At 38.6% G+C, this 16,536-nt stretch overlaps 1 protein-coding gene across 1 annotated transcript in view; it reads left to right on the top strand.

Annotated features, from left to right (window-relative positions):
- The window catches only part of LOC134662820 (uncharacterized), a 76,557-nt gene that overhangs the window by 19,698 nt on the left and 40,323 nt on the right, over window positions 1-16,536 (top strand). The gene's annotated exons all lie outside the window — the stretch shown is intronic.

Genomic DNA, 16,536 nt, shown 5'->3' with positions numbered 1-16,536 from the left:
GTAAAATGTCTTTAAAAAACCCGTAGGGGTCGGATCAAAAACTAGTACTTAAGTCCGACTCACGCTTGACTGCACATTTCTAATAGGTTTTCCTGTCATCTATAGGTTAAGAACTATTTAGTGTATCTTTTTCATAATTTTAGACCTAGTAGTTTCAGAAATAAAGGGGGGGGGGGAATGGTAATTTTTTGCCTATTTTCTTGAATAACTGCTAAACTATTTATCTTAAAATTATAAAAAAAAATATTTGAGATTCCCAAAATGAGCTCTTTCATTTGATATGTAACACGATATACTTTGAAAAACTTTATTTTTAAATTTCTCTTTTACCCCCCAAAAGTGGCCTTCATATTTAAAATTCATTTATTTACGTTACATGTTCGTCTTTGGGTCACAAACTTACATATGTGTGCCAAATTTCAACTTTATTGGTCCAGTAGTTTCGGAGAAATTAGGCTGTGACAGACGGACGGACGGACAGACAGACGCACGAGTGATCCTATAAGGGTTCCGTTTTTTCCTTTTGAGGTACGGAACCCTAAAAAAAATGACTAAAATGTAATGATATGATATTTTTGGAATCGGCTTAGAAAGCCCTTTCGTTTAATACCACACACGATAGGTTTCAAAACAGTTTTTTTAAAATTCCATACAAAAAAAAGCTAACTCATCTCGTTTTTTTTTAATGGTGCTTCGGGTCAAATTGTTTCAAATATCCTAAAGATCAATCGTACCGATTTACATACCTTTAACATCATTTGCAGCATTTTACTGAATTTCTCGGTGTACTGCCAGCGCTATTAAGAAGGCGCAGAAATAAAAAAACAATTGAAAAGAAAATTTTGGGTGAACCCATATCTTCGTATAATGAATGAAGATGCAAATCATTTCAAAAGAAAATACCGGCGCGGCACCGCAGAAATCTGCGGCGCCGCACGCCGCTCGGCGGCACCGCGCGCGGCGAAACTCACCGCTTTGCGGCACCGCGCGCGGCGCCGCGCACCGCTTTGCGGCGCCGCAGCGCGGCACCGCAAAATTTTGCGTTGCGGCGTGTGTCGCCGCAGAGCGGTTTGCGGCGCCGCGCGGCGGCGGCGGCGCCGCACCGCTGACATGTGGCCGGGCCCTAAGATTAATTGTTTGTAGGTACCATCGCCTACGCTGTTAACTGTACATCGTTGAACCTTATGCCTATTTGTAATAAGGCCCACCTATGTACAGTTCTGTTTATATGTGTTGTTGAACAATTCCGCTTTTGCATCATTTGTACAGTCACCTGCAATAATATTTTACTCTTCGAATTGTGCAAAAATATGTGACACGCTCTTATGGCTCTACAAATAAGAACATGTTAGATATTTTTGCGACCTTCGTTGTATAACATATTATTGCAGGTGACTGTACATGCCTTGATATCTAGGTGTAGGTAAACGATCGTAGATACTCGTAGGTATATTTTTCAAATAGATATCGTGAAAATCAAAGAACTAACTAGGTACCTACACTATTTAACATTTTAAGGAAGACTCGTGCTAGATCGGGCTGTGCCCGGGCCGAGGCCTCCGACATGTCATTTTCTATGACGGCTGATCGGTGATCACGTGGTGCTTTCCATAGATAACGAAGCGCCGGAAGCTCCGGCCCGGACCCGGCCCAGTCTAGCGTGAGTTATCCTTAACTTCCCAAGCATCCGTGAAACGTTCTAAATGTCAACATACATTTTGGATCTAAGATGAAAAACTTTTCTCAGTAGATCCATTTTGGATCTATCGACTGGATCTATAGAGAATGATTGAGCTTTAGTCAACCTTTACCATTATAAGTCATAATAGGACATATATTTTAGCTCGAAGAGTTGTCAAACTTTTTCGTTGGTGTTTTTCGCCTGATGTGATCATTAGTTTAAATAAAAGTTACATTTTAGTAGCGTTACTGACGATTGATGCTTGTCATCTTAAAACTTAAGTCATTGTCAATAGAGGTGACAGCAGGTTGTCATCTATTGGGCATTAGCATGTCGAGCACTAGTACGTTTACCTTATAGAAATGTTTTTATTCGTAAACTCACAAACGCAAGAAGTACCTAACAAAAGAAAAACGTGGAAATATACACCTGTGCCGGTACGTATTTGATTTTATCTCTGAACACGTAATTCCGCATAACGATTGAATTTACGCATGAATGAGTTTAATTGCTTTCTCGAATATTATAGCAAACGGTGGTTTAAATAGTAGAAATGATTACCTTTGCCTTTGCAAATGAATACGCAATCAGCACCCCTAGTGTATTCGATAGCTTGACGTGACGTACGCGTTTGCATTAAGGATGAGTCACGTTAGACGGGGCCGTGTCCGGGCCGGATCATCACGTGATCACCGGACATCTGTCATAGAAAAGTAAGCGCCGGAAGCTCCGGCCCGAACACGGCCCGGTCTAACGTGAGTCATCCTTTAAGAGTAATTTTGTATGGGATTTTAAGATTCCACAACGTCCCGCTTGGCATCCTGTATGGAAACGGATTATATCGCGTAGGTATAATCAATTTAATCGTCGTAATACGTCGGGATATATAATAATTATTCGCGATTTAATCCGTTTCCATATTTTATTCCATGAATAACTATCGCGGTAACCGAAGACAATATTATTTAGCACGAGTCAAAATTCGAACAATCAGATATAGACCAGAATCTCTAGAACTGTGTCGTATGCATAATTTTTAGACCGCAGTTTAACTTCTGATCCTTGTAGCGGTGCTCACAAGCTTCAAGGAACTCGATGTTGCCGGGCTGAAAAGTGGTGCCGTTTCCACCACCAGCCCCTAAAATTTTCCCTTTATAATTCTCATAGAATCGCTGTAGCAAAAATTAAACCTTTTTCACAAATAGGACTTATGTGGGTCTAGATCTTAGGGTATTGGCACTACATAATTAAGATTGGTATTAATTGAAAGAACGTTTATTTACCTTTACAAGGACATATTTTAAGTTTACAGAAAATATTGTCCTATTGAGTTTAAGATGTTTGAAAAAAACATGAAAATAACTGTTTGAAGGGTGGCGCGTTATGCTAATTTCTAAAGCGTCTCCGACTCTCCGTTATGGTAAAAACGGCCTGAAAATGGTCAGGATCATACTTATGCACTTAACAGATGTTAGATAAAGTTGTGTTTAATGCTCGTTTCATAACTCAAGACAGAAAATTATCATGAATAATAGAAACTACTGGAGCTAGATCAGTTAAAATGGTGGACTAGTTCTAATAAGAGTTGGGTCGTATAATATGTTTACGGTAAGTGAATTCAGCCGTTTTGGCATTTATCAGGTTTTCAGTGATCTAAATAAATTGAAAACTACATTTCAAAATGCTAAAAAAGGTTCTTATGATGCACATTTCATACGGGCCTCTGCTTTTGCAAACATACACAACACCGGCCCTTCAAACTTGTACTTGCAACTTTTTTTTTAAAGTCCAAAACAGGGATGTTGCGGATGCCGATTTTTTGACATCCGCGGATGCGGATTTTTAAAGGCTCACATCCGCGGATGCGGATGCGGGTGTCAAGATAGGTACAAAAAATCGTCAAATATTAAATTTTAGTAATTTTTATTTCAAAAAACTGGCCAAGTACGAGTCCGACTCGCGTTCCAAGGGTTCCGTACATTAAGTTTTTTTCGTTTCCGTACACTCACACTTGACTGCTAATTTCTAATAGGTTTTTTTGGCTAATGACTAAATGACCTAGCAGTCTAGCACTTACGCCGATGCTAAGACGTTCCTGTACCGACCTGTTCCACATCCGCATCCGCATTAAATCCGCATCGATTTTATGCGGATGCGGATGCAGATATTCGCAACATCCCTGGTCCAAAACTCAAATAAATAATATTTTTTGCAAACAAAAAATATGTCATTGTAAAGGTAATTAAACGTACTTTCATTTGATATAATTTTTAATTAGGTAGTGCAAATACGCTAAGAGCTACATAAGTCCTATTTGTGAAAAAAGTTTATTTTTTTCGACAGCGAATGTATGAGAATTGTAAGGGGAAAATTCAAGGGGCTGGTGGTGGAAACGGCACCACTTTTCAGCCCGGCAACATCGAGTTCCTTGAAGCTTGGGAGCACCTCTACAAGGATTAGAAGTCAAACTGCGGTCTAACAATTATGCATACGACACAGTTCTAGAGATCCTGGTCTAATATCAAAACACAACTGAGTAGGTACTATTCTCATCATTATCATCATCATATCAGCCTTTTATCGCCCACTGACTGAGCATAAGCCTCTCTTCGAGTACGCCACTTATCCCGGTCCTAGGCCAACCTCCAGAAGTGACCCGCAATCTTCCAGGTGTCGTCCACCCAACGAGCCAGACGCTTCTTTCAACCGCGAACAAAACGCGAACGCGAAGCGAAGCGATGCGGCGCAGGGTGAATCAATCTTTGGATACCTATAGAAGTGTCCTATGTGGGCGATCTCGTTACGAACGCGAACGCCGTGGGCCGGCCGCGCCGCGCCCCGCTGCTTCGCTTCGCGTTCGCGAGTTGTTCGCTTACGTAAAGAGCACTCCACACTCGCGTTCGCTGCTACGCGCTGCGATTTGTGCACGAGTGTGGGGGGGGCTTAAGACGCAACGTTAGCCGATCTTGAAGCTTGATACCTTGATAAACACAACTAATAAACACATCACTAACAATCATATCTAACAACACAACTAAGTAGGTAACTATTCTTATATCCCACAAATTACGAACACATAAATTTCCCCTCCCGTCTCCTGCAGTTGATAAAGGCGTACATAGACGTATTAATTAAGGTAGGCAAGTCAAGCGATGGTTATCGCTAAATTGTCGTATCTGGAAGGCCATTTATTATGTACATTCCGCGCGTTAGGTATTTAAGGAATCCCCTCTCCCTTCCGATCTGAGCGATTTGGAGCGCACCTAGTTCAAAGGAATTTGAAGATTCTGTTTTGTAGTTACACTACCTGTAGGTGTAATGTAAATGTATAAACGACCCGCCCCGGCTTCGCACGGTTTATCAAATTATACACCGAAACCTTCCTCAAGAATCACTCTATCATTGATAGGTGAAAACCGCATGAAAATCCGGTCAGTAGTATTTGTGTTTATCGCGAACATCATACAAACAGTAAACAGGCGGGGGACTGTTTTATAAGGTTTAGTGATAAATCATTAGTAACTGCTAAATTAGTACATTAGGTACTAAATGGTACAACAGAATTGGAAGAAGTTTACAAAATATAAAATGAATTTGGAAAAATCTCAAAAATAAGTGATTTTTTTTTATTTTAAGTATAACTGATTATTGCTACGCACTCAATTTATTTTCGTACAGAAAATCCTTTTTGAAAGAAAATCAATTTCAGCCTAACCGTATTCGACTATAAGATAACTATACATTTTCATCTACCACGGTTTAAAAAAAAGTTTCTTTTTATAATATCAATATTTATTTATCTTTTTTAATTTAGTTTTATTTAGTTAAGTTAGTTTATTTATTTATTGATGAATGTACATTTACCTGTTAATTTATTTATTTCATTAAAAATATACTTTACATATCAACTACACAACTGAATAAGAGTCACCTCACACTAAGCGTCTTTTGAGCGGGTCTAGTCAGCGCTATGGGAAATGGCGTCGCTGCCCAGCTGCGCCAACGTTGCGTCGAGCAACAGCCACAGAGTTGACTAGACGCCGACGCTCGGGAGACGCTAGTGTGTGGTGGCTCTAATGAAAACGCTACTAGAAACTTTCTAGTAGCGTTTTCATTAGAGCTTAGAAAGCTCATTAAGCGCGTTCGCCCGTAAATATGTAATAAAAAACCGCTCCCGCAAAACTTGTGACAATGACCACGGCGTGTCAATTTTATGAGCCCTGATACCTAACCTATAAAATGGACATTAAACGGGCGGGCCCACTTAAGAGGAAAGGGGACCACCACCTCCATACAAAAGTAGGTATTCCCCATTTTCCTCCCTGAATATTGACATGGAACTTGGTTTAAATTTTTTGAACTAACCGAATTTGCCGCTTCCAGGCTTCGTTGAGCAGAAAAATAGTATCCAGACCTCGACCAGTAAATAAGAAAGCCACAGATCACATTTAATTGACGGTCGAGGCGAAGCCGAGGACGACAACGTCGACATTTCTTACTTACTGCCTTCTGGGTATACCGGGTGGGGCTAATAACAGGCGTAAAAAAATTAACTAACCAACATTTATTCAGCGACTGTAACAAATATTTTTGTGTTAATTTTTAGCACACTTTAAAGTTTAGGTATTCTTGCAATGTATTTTAGGTTTATTTTTTTATTGCGAGTTGTGTTTAAGGCGTGTCAACGTCAATTACAACGATGATGGCGGACATTGAAGATAATATTTAATTTGTATGAAAAATATCAAATCTAAAGACTTCACAATTTAAAAAAGTTATTGAACAAAACTGTCATCGTTTGAGGAGTACAATCTATGTTTTAAATATTTGCTCGTGTTCCAGAGCCCGTACCATGAGTCACTGACAGTGTCAGAACTGACATTTACGCTATCGAGAACGTAATTTACTTTCTATACATCTCGTTTGCACTAATATGCGAGTACGTGCGAGATGTATAGAAAGTAAATTACGTTCTCGACGGCGTTTATGTCAGTGACAAACTGATGGTAGCCGTACAGGACACACCCGGTTTACATGACATTATGTACCTGCCAGATATTCTAATTAGCAAAATCCCTGCTTATGCAAATATATGCATGAATACGTTGACTTAATTACTATTCAATCATATGGTAATTGTGTTAAAATAATATCGCGGCCATATTGGAATTCGTAATATAAGTTAAATAATGAGACTACAATGGAATTATGATTGCAGGTAGAATCTGTTATTTTGATACTAGCTTTTGCCCGCGACTTCGTCCGCGTGGTGTTAATCTAATACCTTTAAACGAGCAATTCTTGTTTATTTATTTATTTATATATATATATATTTCGGGGATCTCGGAAACGGCTCTAACGATTTCGATGAAATTTGGTATATGGGGGTTTTCGGGGGCGAAAAATCGTTCTAGCTAGGTCTTATCTCTGGAAAAACGCGCATTTTCGAGTTTTTATATGTTTTCCGAGCGAAGCTCGGTCATCCAGATATTATTATAGTAATTTGGGTAGGTAGCTTATTTTTGATCCAATCTGCTTTTTATCGATTCCCCATCAATCATATGGTAATTGTGTTAAAATAATATCGCGGCCATATTGGAATTCGTAATATAACTTAAATAATGAGACTACAATGGAATTATGATTGCAGGTAGAATCTGTTATTTTGATACTAGCTTTTGCCCGCGACTTCGTCCGCGTGGTGTTAATATTATAGTAATTTGGGTAGGTAGCTTATTTTTGATCCAATCTGCTTTTTATCGATTCCCCATCGATTTCCCCTTTTCACCCTCTTAAACGATGACTTCCGGGATAAAAACTACTCTATGTCCTTCCCCGGGACTCAAACTATCTCTATACCAAATTTCAACTAAATCGTCGTCGTCGTAAAAATTTCCAGAACGAAAACTAGTACCAGACATAATAATACTTCCAATGAGAGGTAAAATGAATCCGCAGTGAAAATAACGAATCTTAATTGAATAAAATAAATTAACCTCGCGCACGAGATAACGCGAAGAGCGAGAAGGAACGCTGAAATGATAAAGGAACAATTAAAGCTATAAATTATAACAATTTACGAGATAGAATGAGAAGGATAAACGATAACACAATTGAAATTCTGTATGCCACACCCGCACACTTGGAATGAAAAATACAACCAACAGAAATTCATTAAGAATGAGTATTTAGAATTTTAAAATAAGATACCTATTAGAACCGATTTGAATTTTCTTGTAGTTATCTTTTCGTCAGATTCCAATAAAATTGGATAAATAGATAATGTTAAATAGAGCGTGCATGAACTATAGGGGGGGAGGACGTACGAGAACGGTAGACGGTAGCACTTGCTTTGGCAATGTACATGTTTATGTTTCCGATTTAGGCCACAAGATGGCAGACCCTCCAACGCACACGGCACTTATTAGGTATAAACCAGGGATGTTGCGAACATCCGCATCCGCATCCGCAACCGCGGAACTTCCGCATTATTTTCAACATCCGCATCCGCATCCGCATAAAATCGATGCGGATTTAATGCGGATGCGGATGTGGAACAGTTCGGTACAGGAACGTCTTAGCATCGGCGGAAGTGCTAGACTGCTAGGTAATTTAGTAATTAGCCAAAAAAACCTATTAGAAATTAGCAGTCAAGCGTGAGTGGGACTTATTGTACGGAACCCTTGGAACGCAAGTCCGACTCGCACTTGGCCAGTTTTTTGAAATAAAAATTACTAAAATGTAATATTTGACGTTTTTATGTACCTATCTTGACATCCGCATCCGCATCCGCATCCGCGGATGTGAGTCTTTAAAAATCCGCATCCGCATCCGCGTCCGCGGATGTCAAAAAATCGGCATCCGCAACATCGCTGGTATAAACGCAATCTCACTGTGTCCTAATAAGTACAAAATCTTCCCCTGGGTTACGGAAACTTATAGCATTTTCGTTACTCAACGGAAAACTAAATATACATTTTTATGACACTGAGATTCCGTATTATTATACCTACAATAGATTTAGTAGTGATAAAAATTAAAAGGGTTGCATTGCACATAGGTACCTACTACAATTTTATCATGGCAACGAGTCCCTCTCAGTCAATCGTGAAATCGTTATCACTGACCTAATTAAAACATAAACAAGTAAAAAATAAGTTTTTGACAAAAATGTCATTTTTGGTACACGCTTTTATCGCTGACTGTACTTTTCTTACGACAGACAACTAATACTCATCGAGACAATTCTAAAAACCCCTAACACAATTAGGTTGCGTTGTTTCATCACTGAGTTCCTATGGCAACCTCCTGTCTCCATCATCAGATCAGCTCGATAGTACCATAATATTGCATTGTCACCCGACTTACATGTGTATGCAAAGTTTCAGCTCAATCGGAAACTGGGAAGTGGATCAAATTTAACTTGCAAGATTCCATTACATGTTAGTTACATACAGGTCGACCTAATAAAAGCGTGTTAATCTATCTAATCTAATCTAATACCTTTAAACGAGCAATTCTTGTTTATTTATTTATTTATTTATATATATATATATATATACACATATATATATATATATATATATATATATATATATATATGTCGGAGCGAGACACCAGAAAGACGTATTGCAGCATTACAGTTCATAGTTGACGCCTGTAAAAGTCGATTAGCAATGTTTGGCTATGTATTATTTGCTTGTAATGAAATAATGAAGCTGCGTAGTGAGTAACGCCGCCATCTATTGGTGTATTGTTGAACGAAAATGACAGGTAGAAGGCTTTGGAACGTCAAGAGGCGTATCTTGAGTGAACGTAGGCACGAGCAGGCATTTTTGTCGTTATGTTGGTAGACTGGTCAGGCAGGTTTACCAACTTGAATTGGAGGCGGGAGCGGTTGGCTCCGCCGCTGGGACTGGCTTCCTTCTTCTTGATCGGACCGCGCTAGAGATCGGACGTTAGCCAAGCTCGTGCCTAATTCGCTACGTTCCTGAAGGCTTACACCTGAAGGATTATTCTGAAAGCTTATAGATTCTCACGTTGTTTAACCGTTTAGCTAAGTGTTTTATTCCAAGTGTTATTTTGATTTCTTATGTGCCATTAGAAGCTTACTTTTGTAAAATAAAGAAACTATGTGTTGTTTTGAAAAGATGTGTCCCGCCGAGTTTGTTGCCGGGTTAAATCTTCTCGGGTCAGAGGTGTAGGGTTGGAACCGGTTTAGTTTGACTGAAATAAAGATTTGAACGATTTCATGTGATCTTTTTATTTGCAATTTAACCAGTCAACATTCTAATAGCAATTAGTTCTTTTCATCATTTAGTACTGAAATATAGTAGGCACTAGTATGGTTAATGAGTCCGAATATTTATTTCATGCGTTGGTAGCATACCTACTATTTTGGCTGTGAAGTAATACATCTAGGTACTACCCCCACGCGCCCACCGCCATCGGGACCATCCGTCGCCGACATCAGCAAGTGGGATAGATGCGGAGTTTCATGTATTGCTTACACAGCCACCTGGGAGCGTGGTGTATTTCTGGTGACCTACATTCCATAATCTGGACACTTTGTAATGGTAAGCTCACGTGTCTAACCTTGATTGAATGGTGAGTGTAATTCATTGTTATTTGGTGAGAATTATTGTGAAATTGTGAATTATGATTGAGGCAGTCGAGCATAGCGGTCGTTACGTGACGTCATCTCTGGTATCGCCGCGTTTCTTTACAATTAATTTTTGTAATCCATTTAGATCGAGGCGATCTCGAGTTATTTTGATTTGAAATCCATACTGTTAATTAAAACCAAGTATTAGCTATCACGACGTGATATTATTTCATCGCTCACTTGTGAATCTACCCTCAATAATTGATTTGAAAATACAATTAATTTTTAAAATCCGTTGAAATCTAAGTGATCTTAAGTTATTTTGATGTGAAATCCATATTGTTAATTAAAATCAAATATTGGCTGTCGCGACGTGATATTATTTCATCGCTCACTTGTGCATCTACCCTCAAAAAATATTTTTTTTCATAAAAATACAATGCACCGTTAGAAATTGATCCTGCTGATTTGCCAATGCAAGCATTATGTAATCTTTACCCTGTAATGTTTAGTAATTAATAAAATTGCGACAAATTATTGCTCGTAATGCCGTGATAGATCGCAAATCGTGTATACTATGGAAACATGAGCTACGCATATGAAAATTAATGTTACAGTGTCCTGCAGCCAGAGCCGAGCGAACTTGCAGACACCATTACGCCCGTGACACAGAAGCAGCTGTGCAGTATCTTCTGTGCTGGAAATTTGGAAATAAAAGGACAGGTTTCGTTCTAATTGTTTATTAGTGAATTTTATTTTGAGTGTAATGGCGAAGCATAACAGTCGAACGTAACTAATAAGCTGTCACTTTTCGTATTGGCCCATTATACCGTGTTACTTATTTTTGGAACACGTGTTTGTTTGTTCATAGAATTAAATAAAACGCACTCATTGAAGTTTAAATTTTATTCTGAGATTTTTGAAGTCCCGTATACATTGGAAACATGTTTTTTTTTGTGTCTGCTACCTTGCATTTCATAAACCTTTTGAGTTTAGCCTGTATACATGATAAACCTGATACCGTGCTAATGATGATTTCAGTAACAGCCAGCTATGTTGAACCACATCGTATCTCTCGAAATCTGCCGCAGCAACGGCAACGGCAAGCGGAAAGGATCAGCCTCCGTGCTTGGATTGGACCTCACCACCAACACCTTTGACTTGGTCGCGTGCATCATACTTTATTAAGCTGGTGAGCAGTTCCCATTTCGTTGGGATTATTTTGAGATGTTTTACTTCTGCATAGAAGTCTTGAGCGAGTTTCTGTTGTTAAAGCTAAAGAAGAAAGCTATCTTTAGTGATTTTGATCAGTAATGTTCAGTTTCAGTTGATCAGTTGACGCTGATAGTACCAATGGTTCTGAGTAACATGATTTAAAGACCTGTTTTTATTTTCTTTTTTTTGGAATTCACTGTTAACATTGTTTTGCTTTCGACGGACTGAAAGCTTGTACTTTCGTAGGACTGAAATTACGCCCAATGGACTGGGCACTACTGTTTTGCTTTCGATAGACTGAAGGCACGCCCGATGGACTGGGCAATACTGTCATGCTTTCGATGGACTGAAGGCACGCCCGATGGACTGGGCAATACTGGTTTGCTTTCGATGGACTGAAAGTATGCCCGATGGACTGGGTATTTTTTTTAGTGACCGCATCAGAAGTGCCGGAGCATGTAAGAGGTGCACGTGGTCTGCTTTTTATGTGCAGAATGCTCTTTGCGAGGAGTAGCACTTACGCAGCTGAGATGGTTACTTCTGACGAGGGTCTGGTTATCTGGTATCTGCCGAAGGACTGGCAATGCACCGAAGAACTGGTGTTGTTTTGTTAAAAATGAATTCCCGTTTATGTACTGTGTTCATATGAGTAAAATTGGAACTATCAATTCAGAATGTTATTTATTTTAAGATGTCTTACAAAAATTTTGATCACATATGACCAATTTTTTTTTAATGCCAGATTACTTCCCCGTAAATTGATATTGATGACAATAGTAGTGATACTGTCGAGCAATGAATTAGAGCTGTTGTGATTTGTGTTTTTGATGTTTGGGATTGTTTTGTTTTCACATAAATTTGTGAGTATCCGCCAGATGGAGGCGATGATTATTGGAGTGTATCCGTTAGATAGCAGCGATGATTACTGACGAGTATTTTTATTTAGTCGTTGCTCGATGGACTATTTTTGACTAGAGAATTGAGGATTGTTAAAGTAATTTTGAACAATTATTTTTTTTTCTGGTTTGATTGATAACAAACTTTGATTTTAATAGTAATTTGAATGAGACCCAAATTGTTGGTCAGGAATGACCGAGCGATGACATACTGTGCTGTATGTTTTGTTTCAGTATCAAATGCGTACACCCACACACGAGGACGTGTGTAGCGCAGGACGGCCGTGTCGGAGCGAGACACCAGAAAGACGTATTGCAGCATTACAGTTCATAGTTGACGCCTGTAAAAGTCGATTAGCAATGTTTGGCTATGTATTATTTGCTTGTAATGAAATAATGAAGCTGCGTAGTGAGTAACGCCGCCATCTATTGGTGTATTGTTGAACGAAAATGACAGGTAGAAGGCTTTGGAACGTCAAGAGGCGTATCTTGAGTGAACGTAGGCACGAGCAGGCATTTTTGTCGTTATGTTGGTAGACTGGTCAGGCAGGTTTACCAACTTGAATTGGAGGCGGGAGCGGTTGGCTCCGCCGCTGGGACTGGCTTCCTTCTTCTTGATCGGACCGCGCTAGAGATCGGACGTTAGCCAAGCTCGTGCCTAATTCGCTACGTTCCTGAAGGCTTACACCTGAAGGATTATTCTGAAAGCTTATAGATTCTCACGTTGTTTAACCGTTTAGCTAAGTGTTTTATTCCAAGTGTTATTTTGATTTCTTATGTGCCATTAGAAGCTTACTTTTGTAAAATAAAGAAACTATGTGTTGTTTTGAAAAGATGTGTCCCGCCGAGTTTGTTGCCGGGTTAAATCTTCTCGGGTCAGAGGTGTAGGGTTGGAACCGGTTTAGTTTGACTGAAATAAAGATTTGAACGATTTCATGTGATCTTTTTATTTGCAATTTAACCAGTCAACATTCTAATAGCAATTAGTTCTTTTCATCATTTAGTACTGAAATATAGTAGGCACTAGTATGGTTAATGAGTCCGAATATTTATTTCATGCGTTGGTAGCATACCTACTATTTTGGCTGTGAAGTAATACATCTAGGTACTACCCCCACGCGCCCACCGCCATCGGGACCATCTGTCCCCGACATATATATATATATATATATATATAAATATATATATATATTTCGGGGATCTCGGAAACGGCTCGGCTCTAAGGATTTCGATGAAATTTGCTATATGGGGGTTTTCGGGGGCGAAAAATCGATCTAGCTAGGTCTTATCTCTGGGAAAACGGGCATTTTCGAGTTTATATATGTTTTCCGAGCGAAGCTCGGTTACCCAGATATTAATGTATAATACAAGTAACCCCAAATTCCTATCATGTTCAAAAAACCTAAATATTCTTTAAGCTTATTACGCGGTCCACTTTTCAAAATGAGATATTTGTCTGTCCAAATTTCATCGTGAGGGTTTCCCGCCTAATTTAGATGCTATCTCCAATTTGCGTTTTATTTGAGAGCCCTACACTCTACAGGCCTTCGCGTCTCGACAATAAAACTGAGAAATATATTTGGATTTTATTGTTTCTGCTACTTTCTGTGATTTGAATCTAATTCGTATACTTATCCCGTTTTAGGTTGCTAAGAGATGACGATTACGAAAGAAATGAACCGCCCAATTCGAACCACAGAACAAGTTAGAATGGCGATGCGAGCAGGGTACGTGTCGCAGCCGGTTTTGAGCAAACGCTCACATGCTACTCGCCCGCGCTGACCGAAAACGAAGTAAACATGCCTTTTTGCGCCACAATAACCTTCAGATTAAGAAGCCAGACATCAAATCTGTCTAAAGGAGGCGTATCCATTCACCAGGCACACAAGTTTTTACTACCGTTGCGCGAGTGTTAGAAAATGTGGAGAGGAACGAGCGGCGACACCGGTTCCGATACTAACTAATGTTCTGTGATTCGAACAATGCTTAAAAGATGTGACAGCGATACGATACCTGCTGTCAGCAGCGTTACAGCAGCGTTAGTGATAGTAATGCTGTTGCAGTCTTCATTCAAATATCACCATGGTTTACTCGTAGTATGTATAAACATGTTCTGCTTATTAAAACGAAATATTTACGTGAACTTCAAACAAACATTTCAAAAACAGGAAAATTTGAAAATACTCAACAACAAAAGTCTTTCCGATTGCGTGTATAATTTATCAAAATTTACCTTTTCTAATTTCCCTGAAAGGTGCTTTAACTTGAAAGTACGTAGGTATACATAATTTAATGAATCCAACATTAAAAGCCTATTGTTACGAGTCGGACCTTTGAGACTACTAAACTAACAATAAACAATAAGTAAAATAAATAAATAATAAACAATACCTACTCTAAGAGTCGGACAATGAATAATCTTAAACTGGATTGCGATGCGTACCTACGAGAATTTGTTCCGTATGCAGAGCATTTTATAGTCTGTCAAGCTGGATGTGTCAGTAGCAATGTAAAGCAAACTAAAGTATGGTATCCCTAGGAAACGAACAAAAAGCAGCAACGTACATCGAACAACTATGAATTGTACACGAAAGACCACAGATAAGATATAAATGACACGCGATTTTCGAACAATTCAAACGTAGTGTCGCTAACCCGCGTTTTTTTTCAAATTTGTCGCCTTTTTCTACTGACAAGATTTGTTTGACCAAGTTTCCCAAGTACGTTTTACTAAATTTCTATTAAAATTTGATTTTAAACGGATTTGTTGTACATTTTCCATTCTGATATTTAACTCTCCATTCCATAAATATTATAAAATTATATGTATAGATAACGATACTTTTACCTAAATTGTCAATTCTAAGTAGGTAGCTACAAAACACATATATTCATCGTCTGAAGTCTTGTTTCTCTCAAGTGTGCTTGACTCGACTTAGACAATGTACTTTCTCATTAAGACTTGTTACAAAAAAGGCATTGTTATGTATTTAATTCAAGGGAAACGGCAAGAAAACATAATATTTTTGTGGTTTGTAATTCATTTTGAAAGATTGGGCGCCACGCGCCTTTTTTGACCTATTTAATCTATTTTTGCTTTTTATAACCTGGGACTCAGTACCTAAATGTAAGTCAAAATATTAATTAATTAATATAACAAAATACGTTTATAGGTTTTTGAATATTATACGTACAAGCGTTTATACTAAACGTTGAGAGTGAAACATACATATTTCTGATCACGACTTATAAATTCCCCTGTATAGTTTACTATATAGGTAGCGGTACAAATCCCGGTACAAACCGAATGAGTTTTTCGGAACTTATGTACGAAATATCATTTGATATTTACCAGTCTTTTCCGTGAAGGAAAACATCGTAAGGAAATCGGACTAATCCCAATAAGGCCTTTGCCCTCTGAGTTGGAAGGTCAGAATATGGCAGTCGCATTCGTAAAAACTAATGCCTACGTCTATTCTTGGGATTAGTTGTTAAAGCGGACCACAGGCTCATGATCCGTGGCAAAATGCCGGAACAACGCGAGAAAGAACTATACTACAAAAATCTCAAAGGAAAACTTATCAAAATGTGAGCGAATAATCTTTCGCTATAATGTTTGTAGCTTTGGCTGAAAGATGGTCTAGCAAGTTTAAAGCTGCAGTGATAGAACAGCTTCCGAGGGATTTTGTCTCGTTTAGTATAAGGAAAGGGGAATGAAAACCCTTTTCTTAAGTAACTTTAGGAGGAACTAAAGATAGGGGAACGTAGGCACCATTCAGACACTTTTCAGTATTAGATTTTTCAAAAATTGGTAATCAAAGATAGATTGCTCAAATTATTATAACATTCTGCGTACATTAAGCTCTTTACCCCACCGAGGGGGCACATTCGTACATAGGTAGGGGAACATTCAGAAAATATCAAAATAATTATCAAATATCGTTTTGATTGGCCATGGAAATAGCAAAGACGTCATAAATAAAAATGTTGGTATAATCATATTATAGGTAATGTTAAATAATTAAAATAAACCACTTTTTTAAATTCTTGTTCTCCTTTTATGCATTTTTTGTCGTTTTGCGTGGTTTTGCTAGGCGTGGTTCACTCCGCGATTTCGTCGCGTCGCTACAAGTACCTAC

Source organism: Cydia amplana, chromosome 3 (genome assembly GCF_948474715.1).
Source record: "Cydia amplana chromosome 3, ilCydAmpl1.1, whole genome shotgun sequence".
Lineage (NCBI taxonomy): Eukaryota > Metazoa > Arthropoda > Insecta > Lepidoptera > Tortricidae > Cydia > Cydia amplana.
This window is presented reverse-complemented; position numbering and strand designations above follow the sequence as displayed.